At 45.9% G+C, this 14316-nt stretch overlaps 6 non-coding genes across 6 annotated transcripts; all 6 read left to right on the top strand.

The window, feature by feature from the left end:
• Nucleotides 1–1099: 1099 nt before the first annotated feature.
• On the top strand, nt 1100–1290 carry LOC130321599 (U2 spliceosomal RNA). Its single transcript, XR_008867293.1, has one exon. It is a non-coding gene; the product is annotated as a U2 spliceosomal RNA (small nuclear RNA).
• Nucleotides 1291–3371: 2081 nt separating this feature from the next.
• Nucleotides 3372–3562, top strand: LOC130321598 (U2 spliceosomal RNA). Its single transcript, XR_008867292.1, has one exon. It is a non-coding gene; the product is annotated as a U2 spliceosomal RNA (small nuclear RNA).
• A 2096-nt stretch (nt 3563–5658) lies between these two features.
• Nucleotides 5659–5849, top strand: LOC130321597 (U2 spliceosomal RNA). Its single transcript, XR_008867291.1, has one exon. It is a non-coding gene; the product is annotated as a U2 spliceosomal RNA (small nuclear RNA).
• A 2091-nt stretch (nt 5850–7940) lies between these two features.
• Nucleotides 7941–8131, top strand: LOC130321783 (U2 spliceosomal RNA). The gene has a single exon (XR_008867449.1). It is a non-coding gene; the product is annotated as a U2 spliceosomal RNA (small nuclear RNA).
• Nucleotides 8132–10221: 2090 nt separating this feature from the next.
• LOC130321753 (U2 spliceosomal RNA) lies at nt 10222–10412 on the top strand. Its single transcript, XR_008867422.1, has one exon. It is a non-coding gene; the product is annotated as a U2 spliceosomal RNA (small nuclear RNA).
• A 2092-nt stretch (nt 10413–12504) lies between these two features.
• LOC130321782 (U2 spliceosomal RNA) lies at nt 12505–12695 on the top strand. The gene has a single exon (XR_008867448.1). It is a non-coding gene; the product is annotated as a U2 spliceosomal RNA (small nuclear RNA).
• Nucleotides 12696–14316: the final 1621 nt, after the last annotated feature.

The following is a 14316-nucleotide window of genomic DNA, read 5'->3' as shown; positions in this document are numbered from 1 at the left end:
ACCTATCAGAAAGCACCTTGATGTATTTAAGTTTTCCATTTTGTATGACTTGTATGCTTGATAAAGGCAGTTTGCCGAAACGTTGCACCGCTATCACATTTATGGTGTGAATAAACTTGGAAGCCTTTCTACTTGATCCTGGACCTCTGATTATTTGTGCTGTGGTGGAGATTGCATATTTATATATATATATATATATATATATATATATATATATATATATATACGCGCACACACACACATAGATATAAACGTATTCTCCGTTGAGATATTGCAGCCGCTGCTGTGTCCAGGCCCAGGAGCCTTAGCACTGTGCTGTGATGTCACTCAATACCACTGACATCACTAGGTGTAAACAACATCTCTCCTTTGCTGTGTATGTGACTATGGAGCTGTTTGGTGATGTCGTCTATTACGGCCTTCATAGAAGCAACAGGAGATTGTTGCATCCATCTAGAACCCTCAGAACTACAGTGCTATGATGTCACTCACTTCCACAGGCCTTGCAGAGTGTAAACAACAACAACCCAGCTTTGTTGTGTATGTAACCATAGGGATTTGTGATGTCACCTAGAACCTTCACAGCAGCGACAGCTTTATGAGGAGCATCAGCACTGCTCTGCCTGAGCAGAACCATCACCGCCATAGGTTGTCAAATAACCCGGATTTAACTCACACAGGTAAGTCCAATGGGGTGCAGGCATGTCCTCTATGCTTACAGCTTCCCGTGGGTGTTGGTTTGATACCGTTTGGGGACAGCCAAGGAGGCATCTGCAGGCAACAAAGGTAGGTGTGTGCTTGTGTGTGTGTTTCCTATGCAGATCCTAAGCCCAGTGTCACATGCAAGTAGGAGGAGTAAGAAGGGTTCCTGGCAAATCCGGGTTATGGATTGCATTTAAAAAGGCCCCGTGGGAGTGCAATGGGCCCCTGTCTTGCTGCTTAGCAATAATGGTATGGGTTTAGGTTCTGCTGTGTGTACTGGTGGTTGACTGCCCCCCAGCCCAGAGTGTGCATGGAAAATTGTCTGGCAGCCTCCCTGACAGCAAGCAGTGATAGTGCCCATGAAGGGGACCTTGTTGGGCCCGCCCCTTTCACGGTTATCGCTTCTCGGCCTTTTGGCTAAGATCAAGTGTAGTATCTGTTCTTATCAGTTTAATATCTGATACGTCCCCTATCTGGGGACCATATATTAAATGGATTTTTGAGAACGGGGGCCGATTTCGAAGCTTGCTTCCGTCGCCCTATGCATTGACCCGATATGGCAGTATCTTCGGGTACAGTGCACCACCCCCTTACAGGGTTAAAAAGAAAGATTCCTACTTTCATTGCTACCTGCTTGCTGGCTAGCCAGCTAGCCAGCCCTGTGGGCCTTGCTGCTGCTGCAGCCAAAAAACAAAAGGTGGTGCTGCTGCTGCTTCTGCTGCTTCTGCTTCTGCTTGTGTCTGGCCCCTGTTGGAGCGTCCAGGCACAGGACTTCTGCTGCTGCTGACTAAATGGCCTCCTTAATTGGATCATTTGAGTAGCCAGCACACCTGTGCAGGTAGGGCATGACATGATAGGCAGCTGCCTTGATAGCGGGTGGGTGCTGAATGTTCCTAATTGACAAAATAAGATTAATGCTTATGAAGAAATATAAAATCTCATCCCTTCCCCAATATCGCGCCACACCCCTACCCCTTAATTCCCTGGTTGAACTTGATGGACATATGTCTTTTTTCGACCGTACTAAGTATGTAACTATGTAACATAACATGGGGGGGGGGTCTCCTGGCTGTTCACACAGGTGTGTCATTGCTGTACATTGACCATGCATTGCTTCTGTGGTATTGCAAAGGCAAAGACAAATGCTTCCAGCCATCCATTGCACTAATGGATTGGTCATCAGCTGGCTGTCTATGTCCCGCATCAATATAGACCAAAGTACAGAGGGTTAGGCTATGCTATTGTGCACCTACCTGATGCATCAGAAGGTGCGAGGCCCTTGCTAAATTCTGTGCACAGACTTTGAGATCTATGCTTTAGACTGTATCTAAACCTGCTCCAACATGGACTGACATTCTGGCCTACTTTCAGCCGATGCGACTTGTCTGTCGCTGAACAGTCGCTTTTTATGTATTCAGCACCTATGTATAATGTTGTAAAAATGCTCTAGAAGCTAAAGTCGCAGAAATGTCACACATATTTGGCCTGCAACTTTCTGTGCGACAAATTCAGACAGGAAAAATCAGTATAAATCCTTAGAAAATTATCCCCCAGTGTCTCCATCTGCTGGCGGTATTGAATAAGCATTGCTGCACTGATGGGGTATGCATTAGACGAAAAAAAAGAAGAAAAAGAAGAATAATACGCCCAGAAAAGAGGCGAAAAGGAGAAAAACGTAAAAAAACGTGAAAAAAAAGTAAGAGGAAGAGAAGGGAAAAAAAGGTGGAAATGGGTTTAAAAGTGATTTCGGCGGAGAAATATATATATATATATATATATATATATATATATATATACGCGCACACACACACATAGATATAAACGTATTCTCCGTTGAGATATTGCAGCCGCTGCTGTGTCCAGGCCCAGGAGCCTTAGCACTGTGCTGTGATGTCACTCAATACCACTGACATCACTAGGTGTAAACAACATCTCTCCTTTGCTGTGTATGTGACTATGGAGCTGTTTGGTGATGTCGTCTATTACGGCCTTCATAGAAGCAACAGGAGATTGTTGCATCCATCTAGAACCCTCAGAACTACAGTGCTATGATGTCACTCACTTCCACAGGCCTTGCAGAGTGTAAACAACAACAACCCAGCTTTGTTGTGTATGTAACCATAGGGATTTGTGATGTCACCTAGAACCTTCACAGCAGCGACAGCTTTATGAGGAACATCAGCACTGCTCTGCCTGAGCAGAACCATCACCGCCATAGGTTGTCAAATAACCCGGATTTAACCCACACAGGTAAGTCCAATGGGGTGCAGGCATGTCCTCTATGCTTACAGCTTCCCGTGGGTGTTGGTTTGATACCGTTTGGGGACAGCCAAGGAGGCATCTGCAGGCAACAAAGGTAGGTGTGTGCTTGTGTGTGTGTTTCCTATGCAGATCCTAAGCCCAGTGTCACATGCAAGTAGGAGGAGTAAGAAGGGTTCCTGGCAAATCCGGGTTATGGATTGCATTTAAAAAGGCCCCGTGGGAGTGCAATGGGCCCCTGTCTTGCTGCTTAGCAATAATGGTATGGGTTTAGGTTCTGCTGTGTGTACTGGTGGTTGACTGCCCCCCAGCCCAGAGTGTGCATGGAAAATTGTCTGGCAGCCTCCCTGACAGCAAGCAGTGATAGTGCCCATGAAGGGGACCTTGTTGGGCCCGCCCCTTTCACGGTTATCGCTTCTCGGCCTTTTGGCTAAGATCAAGTGTAGTATCTGTTCTTATCAGTTTAATATCTGATACGTCCCCTATCTGGGGACCATATATTAAATGGATTTTTGAGAACGGGGGCCGATTTCGAAGCTTGCTTCCGTCGCCCTATGCATTGACCCGATATGGCAGTATCTTCGGGTACAGTGCACCACCCCCTTACAGGGTTAAAAAGAAAGATTCCTACTTTCATTGCTACCTGCTTGCTGGCTAGCCAGCTAGCCAGCCCTGTGGGCCTTGCTGCTGCTGCAGCCAAAAAACAAAAGGTGGTGCTGCTGCTGCTTCTGCTGCTTCTGCTTCTGCTTGTGTCTGGCCCCTGTTGGAGCGTCCAGGCACAGGACTTCTGCTGCTGCTGACTAAATGGCCTCCTTAATTGGATCATTTGAGTAGCCAGCACACCTGTGCAGGTAGGGCATGACATGATAGGCAGCTGCCTTGATAGCGGGTGGGTGCTGAATGTTCCTAATTGACAAAATAAGATTAATGCTTATGAAGAAATATAAAATCTCATCCCTTCCCCAATATCGCGCCACACCCCTACCCCTTAATTCCCTGGTTGAACTTGATGGACATATGTCTTTTTTCGACCGTACTAAGTATGTAACTATGTAACATAACATGGGGGGGGGGGGGGGGGTCTCCTGGCTGTTCACACAGGTGTGTCATTGCTGTACATTGACCATGCATTGCTTCTGTGGTATTGCAAAGGCAAAGACAAATGCTTCCAGCCATCCATTGCACTAATGGATTGGTCATCAGCTGGCTGTCTATGTCCCGCATCAATATAGACCAAAGTACAGAGGGTTAGGCTATGCTATTGTGCACCTACCTGATGCATCAGAAGGTGCGAGGCCCTTGCTAAATTCTGTGCACAGACTTTGAGATCTATGCTTTAGACTGTATCTAAACCTGCTCCAACATGGACTGACATTCTGGCCTACTTTCAGCCGATGCGACTTGTCTGTCGCTGAACAGTCGCTTTTTATGTATTCAGCACCTATGTATAATGTTGTAAAAATGCTCTAGAAGCTAAAGTCGCAGAAATGTCACACATATTTGGCCTGCAACTTTCTGTGCGACAAATTCAGACAGGAAAAATCAGTATAAATCCTTAGAAAATTATCCCCCAGTGTCTCCATCTGCTGGCGGTATTGAATAAGCATTGCTGCACTGATGGGGTATGCATTAGACGAAAAAAAAGAAGAAAAAGAAGAATAATACGCCCAGAAAAGAGGCGAAAAGGAGAAAAACGTAAAAAAACGTGAAAAAAAAGTAAGAGGAAGAGAAGGGAAAAAAAGGTGGAAATGGGTTTAAAAGTGATTTTGGCGGAGAAATATATATATATATATATATATATATATATATATATATATATATATACGCGCACACACACACATAGATATAAACGTATTCTCCGTTGAGATATTGCAGCCGCTGCTGTGTCCAGGCCCAGGAGCCTTAGCACTGTGCTGTGATGTCACTCAATACCACTGACATCACTAGGTGTAAACAACATCTCTCCTTTGCTGTGTATGTGACTATGGAGCTGTTTGGTGATGTCGTCTATTACGGCCTTCATAGAAGCAACAGGAGATTGTTGCATCCATCTAGAACCCTCAGAACTACAGTGCTATGATGTCACTCACTTCCACAGGCCTTGCAGAGTGTAAACAACAACAACCCAGCTTTGTTGTGTATGTAACCATAGGGATTTGTGATGTCACCTAGAACCTTCACAGCAGCGACAGCTTTATGAGGAGCATCAGCACTGCTCTGCCTGAGCAGAACCATCACCGCCATAGGTTGTCAAATAACCCGGATTTAACCCACACAGGTAAGTCCAATGGGGTGCAGGCATGTCCTCTATGCTTACAGCTTCCCGTGGGTGTTGGTTTGATACCGTTTGGGGACAGCCAAGGAGGCATCTGCAGGCAACAAAGGTAGGTGTGTGCTTGTGTGTGTGTTTCCTATGCAGATCCTAAGCCCAGTGTCACATGCAAGTAGGAGGAGTAAGAAGGGTTCCTGGCAAATCCGGGTTATGGATTGCATTTAAAAAGGCCCCGTGGGAGTGCAATGGGCCCCTGTCTTGCTGCTTAGCAATAATGGTATGGGTTTAGGTTCTGCTGTGTGTACTGGTGGTTGACTGCCCCCCAGCCCAGAGTGTGCATGGAAAATTGTCTGGCAGCCTCCCTGACAGCAAGCAGTGATAGTGCCCATGAAGGGGACCTTGTTGGGCCCGCCCCTTTCACGGTTATCGCTTCTCGGCCTTTTGGCTAAGATCAAGTGTAGTATCTGTTCTTATCAGTTTAATATCTGATACGTCCCCTATCTGGGGACCATATATTAAATGGATTTTTGAGAACGGGGGCCGATTTCGAAGCTTGCTTCCGTCGCCCTATGCATTGACCCGATATGGCAGTATCTTCGGGTACAGTGCACCACCCCCTTACAGGGTTAAAAAGAAAGATTCCTACTTTCATTGCTACCTGCTTGCTGGCTAGCCAGCTAGCCAGCCCTGTGGGCCTTGCTGCTGCTGCAGCCAAAAAACAAAAGGTGGTGCTGCTGCTGCTTCTGCTGCTTCTGCTTCTGCTTGTGTCTGGCCCCTGTTGGAGCGTCCAGGCACAGGACTTCTGCTGCTGCTGACTAAATGGCCTCCTTAATTGGAACATTTGAGTAGCCAGCACACCTGTGCAGGTAGGGCATGACATGATAGGCAGCTGCCTTGATAGCGGGTGGGTGCTGAATGTTCCTAATTGACAAAATAAGATTAATGCTTATGAAGAAATATAAAATCTCATCCCTTCCCCAATATCGCGCCACACCCCTACCCCTTAATTCCCTGGTTGAACTTGATGGACATATGTCTTTTTTCGACCGTACTAAGTATGTAACTATGTAACATAACATCGGGGGGGGGGGGGGGGGTCTCCTGGCTGTTCACACAGGTGTGTCATTGCTGTACATTGACCATGCATTGCTTCTGTGGTATTGCAAAGGCAAAGACAAATGCTTCCAGCCATCCATTGCACTAATGGATTGGTCATCAGCTGGCTGTCTATGTCCCGCATCAATATAGACCAAAGTACAGAGGGTTAGGCTATGCTATTGTGCACCTACCTGATGCATCAGAAGGTGCGAGGCCCTTGCTAAATTCTGTGCACAGACTTTGAGATCTATGCTTTAGACTGTATCTAAACCTGCTCCAACATGGACTGACATTCTGGCCTACTTTCAGCCGATGCGACTTGTCTGTCGCTGAACAGTCGCTTTTTATGTATTCAGCACCTATGTATAATGTTGTAAAAATGCTCTAGAAGCTAAAGTCGCAGAAATGTCACACATATTTGGCCTGCAACTTTCTGTGCGACAAATTCAGACAGGAAAAATCAGTATAAATCCTTAGAAAATTATCCCCCAGTGTCTCCATCTGCTGGCGGTATTGAATAAGCATTGCTGCACTGATGGGGTATGCATTAGACGAAAAAAAAGAAGAAAAAGAAGAATAATACGCCCAGAAAAGAGGCGAAAAGGAGAAAAACGTAAAAAAACGTGAAAAAAAAGTAAGAGGAAGAGAAGGGAAAAAAAGGTGGAAATGGGTTTAAAAGTGATTTCGGCGGAGAAATATATATATATATATATATATATATATATATATATATACGCGCACACACACACATAGATATAAACGTATTCTCCGTTGAGATATTGCAGCCGCTGCTGTGTCCAGGCCCAGGAGCCTTAGCACTGTGCTGTGATGTCACTCAATACCACTGACATCACTAGGTGTAAACAACATCTCTCCTCTTTGCTGTGTATGTGACTATGGAGCTGTTTGGTGATGTCGTCTATTACGGCCTTCATAGAAGCAACAGGAGATTGTTGCATCCATCTAGAACCCTCAGAACTACAGTGCTATGATGTCACTCACTTCCACAGGCCTTGCAGAGTGTAAACAACAACAACCCAGCTTTGTTGTGTATGTAACCATAGGGATTTGTGATGTCACCTAGAACCTTCACAGCAGCGACAGCTTTATGAGGAGCATCAGCACTGCTCTGCCTGAGCAGAACCATCACCGCCATAGGTTGTCAAATAACCCGGATTTAACCCACACAGGTAAGTCCAATGGGGTGCAGGCATGTCCTCTATGCTTACAGCTTCCCGTGGGTGTTGGTTTGATACCGTTTGGGGACAGCCAAGGAGGCATCTGCAGGCAACAAAGGTAGGTGTGTGCTTGTGTGTGTGTTTCCTATGCAGATCCTAAGCCCAGTGTCACATGCAAGTAGGAGGAGTAAGAAGGGTTCCTGGCAAATCCGGGTTATGGATTGCATTTAAAAAGGCCCCGTGGGAGTGCAATGGGCCCCTGTCTTGCTGCTTAGCAATAATGGTATGGGTTTAGGTTCTGCTGTGTGTACTGGTGGTTGACTGCCCCCCAGCCCAGAGTGTGCATGGAAAATTGTCTGGCAGCCTCCCTGACAGCAAGCAGTGATAGTGCCCATGAAGGGGACCTTGTTGGGCCCGCCCCTTTCACGGTTATCGCTTCTCGGCCTTTTGGCTAAGATCAAGTGTAGTATCTGTTCTTATCAGTTTAATATCTGATACGTCCCCTATCTGGGGACCATATATTAAATGGATTTTTGAGAACGGGGGCCGATTTCGAAGCTTGCTTCCGTCGCCCTATGCATTGACCCGATATGGCAGTATCTTCGGGTACAGTGCACCACCCCCTTACAGGGTTAAAAAGAAAGATTCCTACTTTCATTGCTACCTGCTTGCTGGCTAGCCAGCTAGCCAGCCCTGTGGGCCTTGCTGCTGCTGCAGCCAAAAAACAAAAGGTGGTGCTGCTGCTGCTGCTTCTGCTGCTTCTGCTTCTGCTTGTGTCTGGCCCCTGTTGGAGCGTCCAGGCACAGGACTTCTGCTGCTGCTGACTAAATGGCCTCCTTAATTGGATCATTTGAGTAGCCAGCACACCTGTGCAGGTAGGGCATGACATGATAGGCAGCTGCCTTGATAGCGGGTGGGTGCTGAATGTTCCTAATTGACAAAATAAGATTAATGCTTATGAAGAAATATAAAATCTCATCCCTTCCCCAATATCGCGCCACACCCCTACCCCTTAATTCCCTGGTTGAACTTGATGGACATATGTCTTTTTTCGACCGTACTAACTATGTAACTATGTAACATAACATGGGGGGGGGGGTCTCCTGGCTGTTCACACAGGTGTGTCATTGCTGTACATTGACCATGCATTGCTTCTGTGGTATTGCAAAGGCAAAGACAAATGCTTCCAGCCATCCATTGCACTAATGGATTGGTCATCAGCTGGCTGTCTATGTCCCGCATCAATATAGACCAAAGTACAGAGGGTTAGGCTATGCTATTGTGCACCTACCTGATGCATCAGAAGGTGCGAGGCCCTTGCTAAATTCTGTGCACAGACTTTGAGATCTATGCTTTAGACTGTATCTAAACCTGCTCCAACATGGACTGACATTCTGGCCTACTTTCAGCCGATGCGACTTGTCTGTCGCTGAACAGTCGCTTTTTATGTATTCAGCACCTATGTATAATGTTGTAAAAATGCTCTAGAAGCTAAAGTCGCAGAAATGTCACACATATTTGGCCTGCAACTTTCTGTGCGACAAATTCAGACAGGAAAAATCAGTATAAATCCTTAGAAAATTATCCCCCAGTGTCTCCATCTGCTGGCGGTATTGAATAAGCATTGCTGCACTGATGGGGTATGCATTAGACGAAAAAAAAGAAGAAAAAGAAGAATAATACGCCCAGAAAAGAGGCGAAAAGGAGAAAAACGTAAAAAAAACGTGAAAAAAAAGTAAGAGGAAGAGAAGGGAAAAAAAGGTGGAAATGGGTTTAAAAGTGATTTCGGCGGAGAAATATATATATATATATATATATATATATATATATATATATATACGCGCACACACACACATAGATATAAACGTATTCTCCGTTGAGATATTGCAGCCGCTGCTGTGTCCAGGCCCAGGAGCCTTAGCACTGTGCTGTGATGTCACTCAATACCACTGACATCACTAGGTGTAAACAACATCTCTCCTTTGCTGTGTATGTGACTATGGAGCTGTTTGGTGATGTCGTCTATTATGGCCTTCATAGAAGCAACAGGAGATTGTTGCATCCATCTAGAACCCTCAGAACTACAGTGCTATGATGTCACTCACTTCCACAGGCCTTGCAGAGTGTAAACAACAACAACCCAGCTTTGTTGTGTATGTAACCATAGGGATTTGTGATGTCACCTAGAACCTTCACAGCAGCGACAGCTTTATGAGGAGCATCAGCACTGCTCTGCCTGAGCAGAACCATCACCGCCATAGGTTGTCAAATAACCCGGATTTAACCCACACAGGTAAGTCCAATGGGGTGCAGGCATGTCCTCTATGCTTACAGCTTCCCGTGGGTGTTGGTTTGATACCGTTTGGGGACAGCCAAGGAGGCATCTGCAGGCAACAAAGGTAGGTGTGTGCTTGTGTGTGTGTTTCCTATGCAGATCCTAAGCCCAGTGTCACATGCAAGTAGGAGGAGTAAGAAGGGTTCCTGGCAAATCCGGGTTATGGATTGCATTTAAAAAGGCCCCGTGGGAGTGCAATGGGCCCCTGTCTTGCTGCTTAGCAATAATGGTATGGGTTTAGGTTCTGCTGTGTGTACTGGTGGTTGACTGCCCCCCAGCCCAGAGTGTGCATGGAAAATTGTCTGGCAGCCTCCCTGACAGCAAGCAGTGATAGTGCCCATGAAGGGGACCTTGTTGGGCCCGCCCCTTTCACGGTTATCGCTTCTCGGCCTTTTGGCTAAGATCAAGTGTAGTATCTGTTCTTATCAGTTTAATATCTGATACGTCCCCTATCTGGGGACCATATATTAAATGGATTTTTGAGAACGGGGGCTGATTTCGAAGCTTGCTTCCGTCGCCCTATGCATTGACCCGATATGGCAGTATCTTCGGGTACAGTGCACCACCCCCTTACAGGGTTAAAAAGAAAGATTCCTACTTTCATTGCTACCTGCTTGCTGGCTAGCCAGCTAGCCAGCCCTGTGGGCCTTGCTGCTGCTGCAGCCAAAAAACAAAAGGTGGTGCTGCTGCTGCTTCTGCTGCTTCTGCTTCTGCTTGTGTCTGGCCCCTGTTGGAGCGTCCAGGCACAGGACTTCTGCTGCTGCTGACTAAATGGCCTCCTTAATTGGATCATTTGAGTAGCCAGCACACCTGTGCAGGTAGGGCATGACATGATAGGCAGCTGCCTTGATAGCGGGTGGGTGCTGAATGTTCCTAATTGACAAAATAAGATTAATGCTTATGAAGAAATATAAAATCTCATCCCTTCCCCAATATCGCGCCACACCCCTACCCCTTAATTCCCTGGTTGAACTTGATGGACATATGTCTTTTTTCGACCGTACTAACTATGTAACTATGTAACATAACATGGGGGGGGGGGGTCTCCTGGCTGTTCACACAGGTGTGTCATTGCTGTACATTGACCATGCATTGCTTCTGTGGTATTGCAAAGGCAAAGACAAATGCTTCCAGCCATCCATTGCACTAATGGATTGGTCATCAGCTGGCTGTCTATGTCCCGCATCAATATAGACCAAAGTACAGAGGGTTAGGCTATGCTATTGTGCACCTACCTGATGCATCAGAAGGTGCGAGGCCCTTGCTAAATTCTGTGCACAGACTTTGAGATCTATGCTTTAGACTGTATCTAAACCTGCTCCAACATGGACTGACATTCTGGCCTACTTTCAGCCGATGCGACTTGTCTGTCGCTGAACAGTCGCTTTTTATGTATTCAGCACCTATGTATAATGTTGTAAAAATGCTCTAGAAGCTAAAGTCGCAGAAATGTCACACATATTTGGCCTGCAACTTTCTGTGCGACAAATTCAGACAGGAAAAATCAGTATAAATCCTTAGAAAATTATCCCCCAGTGTCTCCATCTGCTGGCGGTATTGAATAAGCATTGCTGCACTGATGGGGTATGCATTAGACGAAAAAAAAGAAGAAAAAGAAGAATAATACGCCCAGAAAAGAGGCGAAAAGGAGAAAAACGTAAAAAAACGTGAAAAAAAAGTAAGAGGAAGAGAAGGGAAAAAAAAAGTGGAAATGGGTTTAAAAGTGATTTCGGCGGAGAATATATATATATATATATATATATATATATATATATATATATATATATACGCGCACACACACACATAGATATAAACGTATTCTCCGTTGAGATATTGCAGCCGCTGCTGTGTCCAGGCCCAGGAGCCTTAGCACTGTGCTGTGATGTCACTCAATACCACTGACATCACTAGGTGTAAACAACATCTCTCCTTTGCTGTGTATGTGACTATGGAGCTGTTTGGTGATGTCGTCTATTACGGCCTTCATAGAAGCAACAGGAGATTGTTGCATCCATCTAGAACCCTCAGAACTACAGTGCTATGATGTCACTCACTTCCACAGGCCTTGCAGAGTGTAAACAACAACAACCCAGCTTTGTTGTGTATGTAACCATAGGGATTTGTGATGTCACCTAGAACCTTCACAGCAGCGACAGCTTTATGAGGAGCATCAGCACTGCTCTGCCTGAGCAGAACCATCACCGCCATAGGTTGTCAAATAACCCGGATTTAACCCACACAGGTAAGTCCAATGGGGTGCAGGCATGTCCTCTATGCTTACAGCTTCCCGTGGGTGTTGGTTTGATACCGTTTGGGGACAGCCAAGGAGGCATCTGCAGGCAACAAAGGTAGGTGTGTGCTTGTGTGTGTGTTTCCTATGCAGATCCTAAGCCCAGTGTCACATGCAAGTAGGAGGAGTAAGAAGGGTTCCTGGCAAATCCGGGTTATGGATTGCATTTAAAAAGGCCCCGTGGGAGTGCAATGGGCCCCTGTCTTGCTGCTTAGCAATAATGGTATGGGTTTAGGTTCTGCTGTGTGTACTGGTGGTTGACTGCCCCCCAGCCCAGAGTGTGCATGGAAAATTGTCTGGCAGCCTCCCTGACAGCAAGCAGTGATAGTGCCCATGAAGGGACCTTGTTGGGCCCGCCCCTTTCACGGTTATCGCTTCTCGGCCTTTTGGCTAAGATCAAGTGTAGTATCTGTTCTTATCAGTTTAATATCTGATACGTCCCCTATCTGGGGACCATATATTAAATGGATTTTTGAGAACGGGGGCCGATTTCGAAGCTTGCTTCCGTCGCCCTATGCATTGACCCGATATGGCAGTATCTTCGGGTACAGTGCACCACCCCCTTACAGGGTTAAAAAGAAAGATTCCTACTTTCATTGCTACCTGCTTGCTGGCTAGCCAGCTAGCCAGCCCTGTGGGCCTTGCTGCTGCTGCAGCCAAAAAACAAAAGGTGGTGCTGCTGCTGCTTCTGCTGCTTCTGCTTCTGCTTGTGTCTGGCCCCTGTTGGAGCGTCCAGGCACAGGACTTCTGCTGCTGCTGACTAAATGGCCTCCTTAATTGGATCATTTGAGTAGCCAGCACACCTGTGCAGGTAGGGCATGACATGATAGGCAGCTGCCTTGATAGCGGGTGGGTGCTGAATGTTCCTAATTGACAAAATAAGATTAATGCTTATGAAGAAATATAAAATCTCATCCCTTCCCCAATATCGCGCCACACCCCTACCCCTTAATTCCCTGGTTGAACTTGATGGACATATGTCTTTTTTCGACCGTACTAACTATGTAACTATGTAACATAACATGGGGGGGGGGGGGGGGTCTCCTGGCTGTTCACACAGGTGTGTCATTGCTGTACATTGACCATGCATTGCTTCTGTGGTATTGCAAAGGCAAAGACAAATGCTTCCAGCCATCCATTGCACTAATGGATTGGTCATCAGCTGGCTGTCTATGTCCCGCATCAATATAGACCAAAGTACAGAGGGTTAGGCTATGCTATTGTGCACCTACCTGATGCATCAGAAGGTGCGAGGCCCTTGCTAAATTCTGTGCACAGACTTTGAGATCTATGCTTTAGACTGTATCTAAACCTGCTCCAACATGGACTGACATTCTGGCCTACTTTCAGCCGATGCGACTTGTCTGTCGCTGAACAGTCGCTTTTTATGTATTCAGCACCTATGTATAATGTTGTAAAAATGCTCTAGAAGCTAAAGTCGCAGAAATGTCACACATATTTGGCCTGCAACTTTCTGTGCGACAAATTCAGACAGGAAAAATCAGTATAAATCCTTAGAAAATTATCCCCCAGTGTCTCCATCTGCTGGCGGTATTGAATAAGCATTGCTGCACTGATGGGGTATGCATTAGACGAAAAAAAAGAAGAAAAAGAAGAATAATACGCCCAGAAAAGAGGCGAAAAGGAGAAAAACGTAAAAAAACGTGAAAAAAAAGTAAGAGGAAGAGAAGGGAAAAAAAGGTGGAAATGGGTTTAAAAGTGATTTCGGCGGAGAAATATATATATATATATATATATATATATATATATATATATATATATATACACGCGCACACACACACATAGATATAAACGTATTCTCCGTTGAGATATTGCAGCCGCTGCTGTGTCCAGGCCCAGGAGCCTTAGCACTGTGCTGTGATGTCACTCAATACCACTGACATCACTAGGTGTAAACAACATCTCTCCTTTGCTGTGTATGTGACTATGGAGCTGTTTGGTGATGTCGTCTATTACGGCCTTCATAGAAGCAACAGGAGATTGTTGCATCCATCTAGAACCCTCAGAACTACAGTGCTATGATGTCACTCACTTCCACAGGCCTTGCAGAGTGTAAACAACAACAACCCAGCTTTGTTGTGTATGTAACCATAGGGATTTGTGATGTCACCTAGAACCTTCACAGCAGCGACAGCTTTATGAGGAGCATCAGCACTGCTCT

This window comes from Hyla sarda, unplaced genomic scaffold (assembly GCF_029499605.1).
Source record: "Hyla sarda isolate aHylSar1 unplaced genomic scaffold, aHylSar1.hap1 scaffold_228, whole genome shotgun sequence".
NCBI classification, from domain to species: domain Eukaryota; kingdom Metazoa; phylum Chordata; class Amphibia; order Anura; family Hylidae; genus Hyla; species Hyla sarda.
Note: the sequence above shows the minus strand (reverse complement) of the source record. Positions and strands in the feature narration are given on the sequence as shown.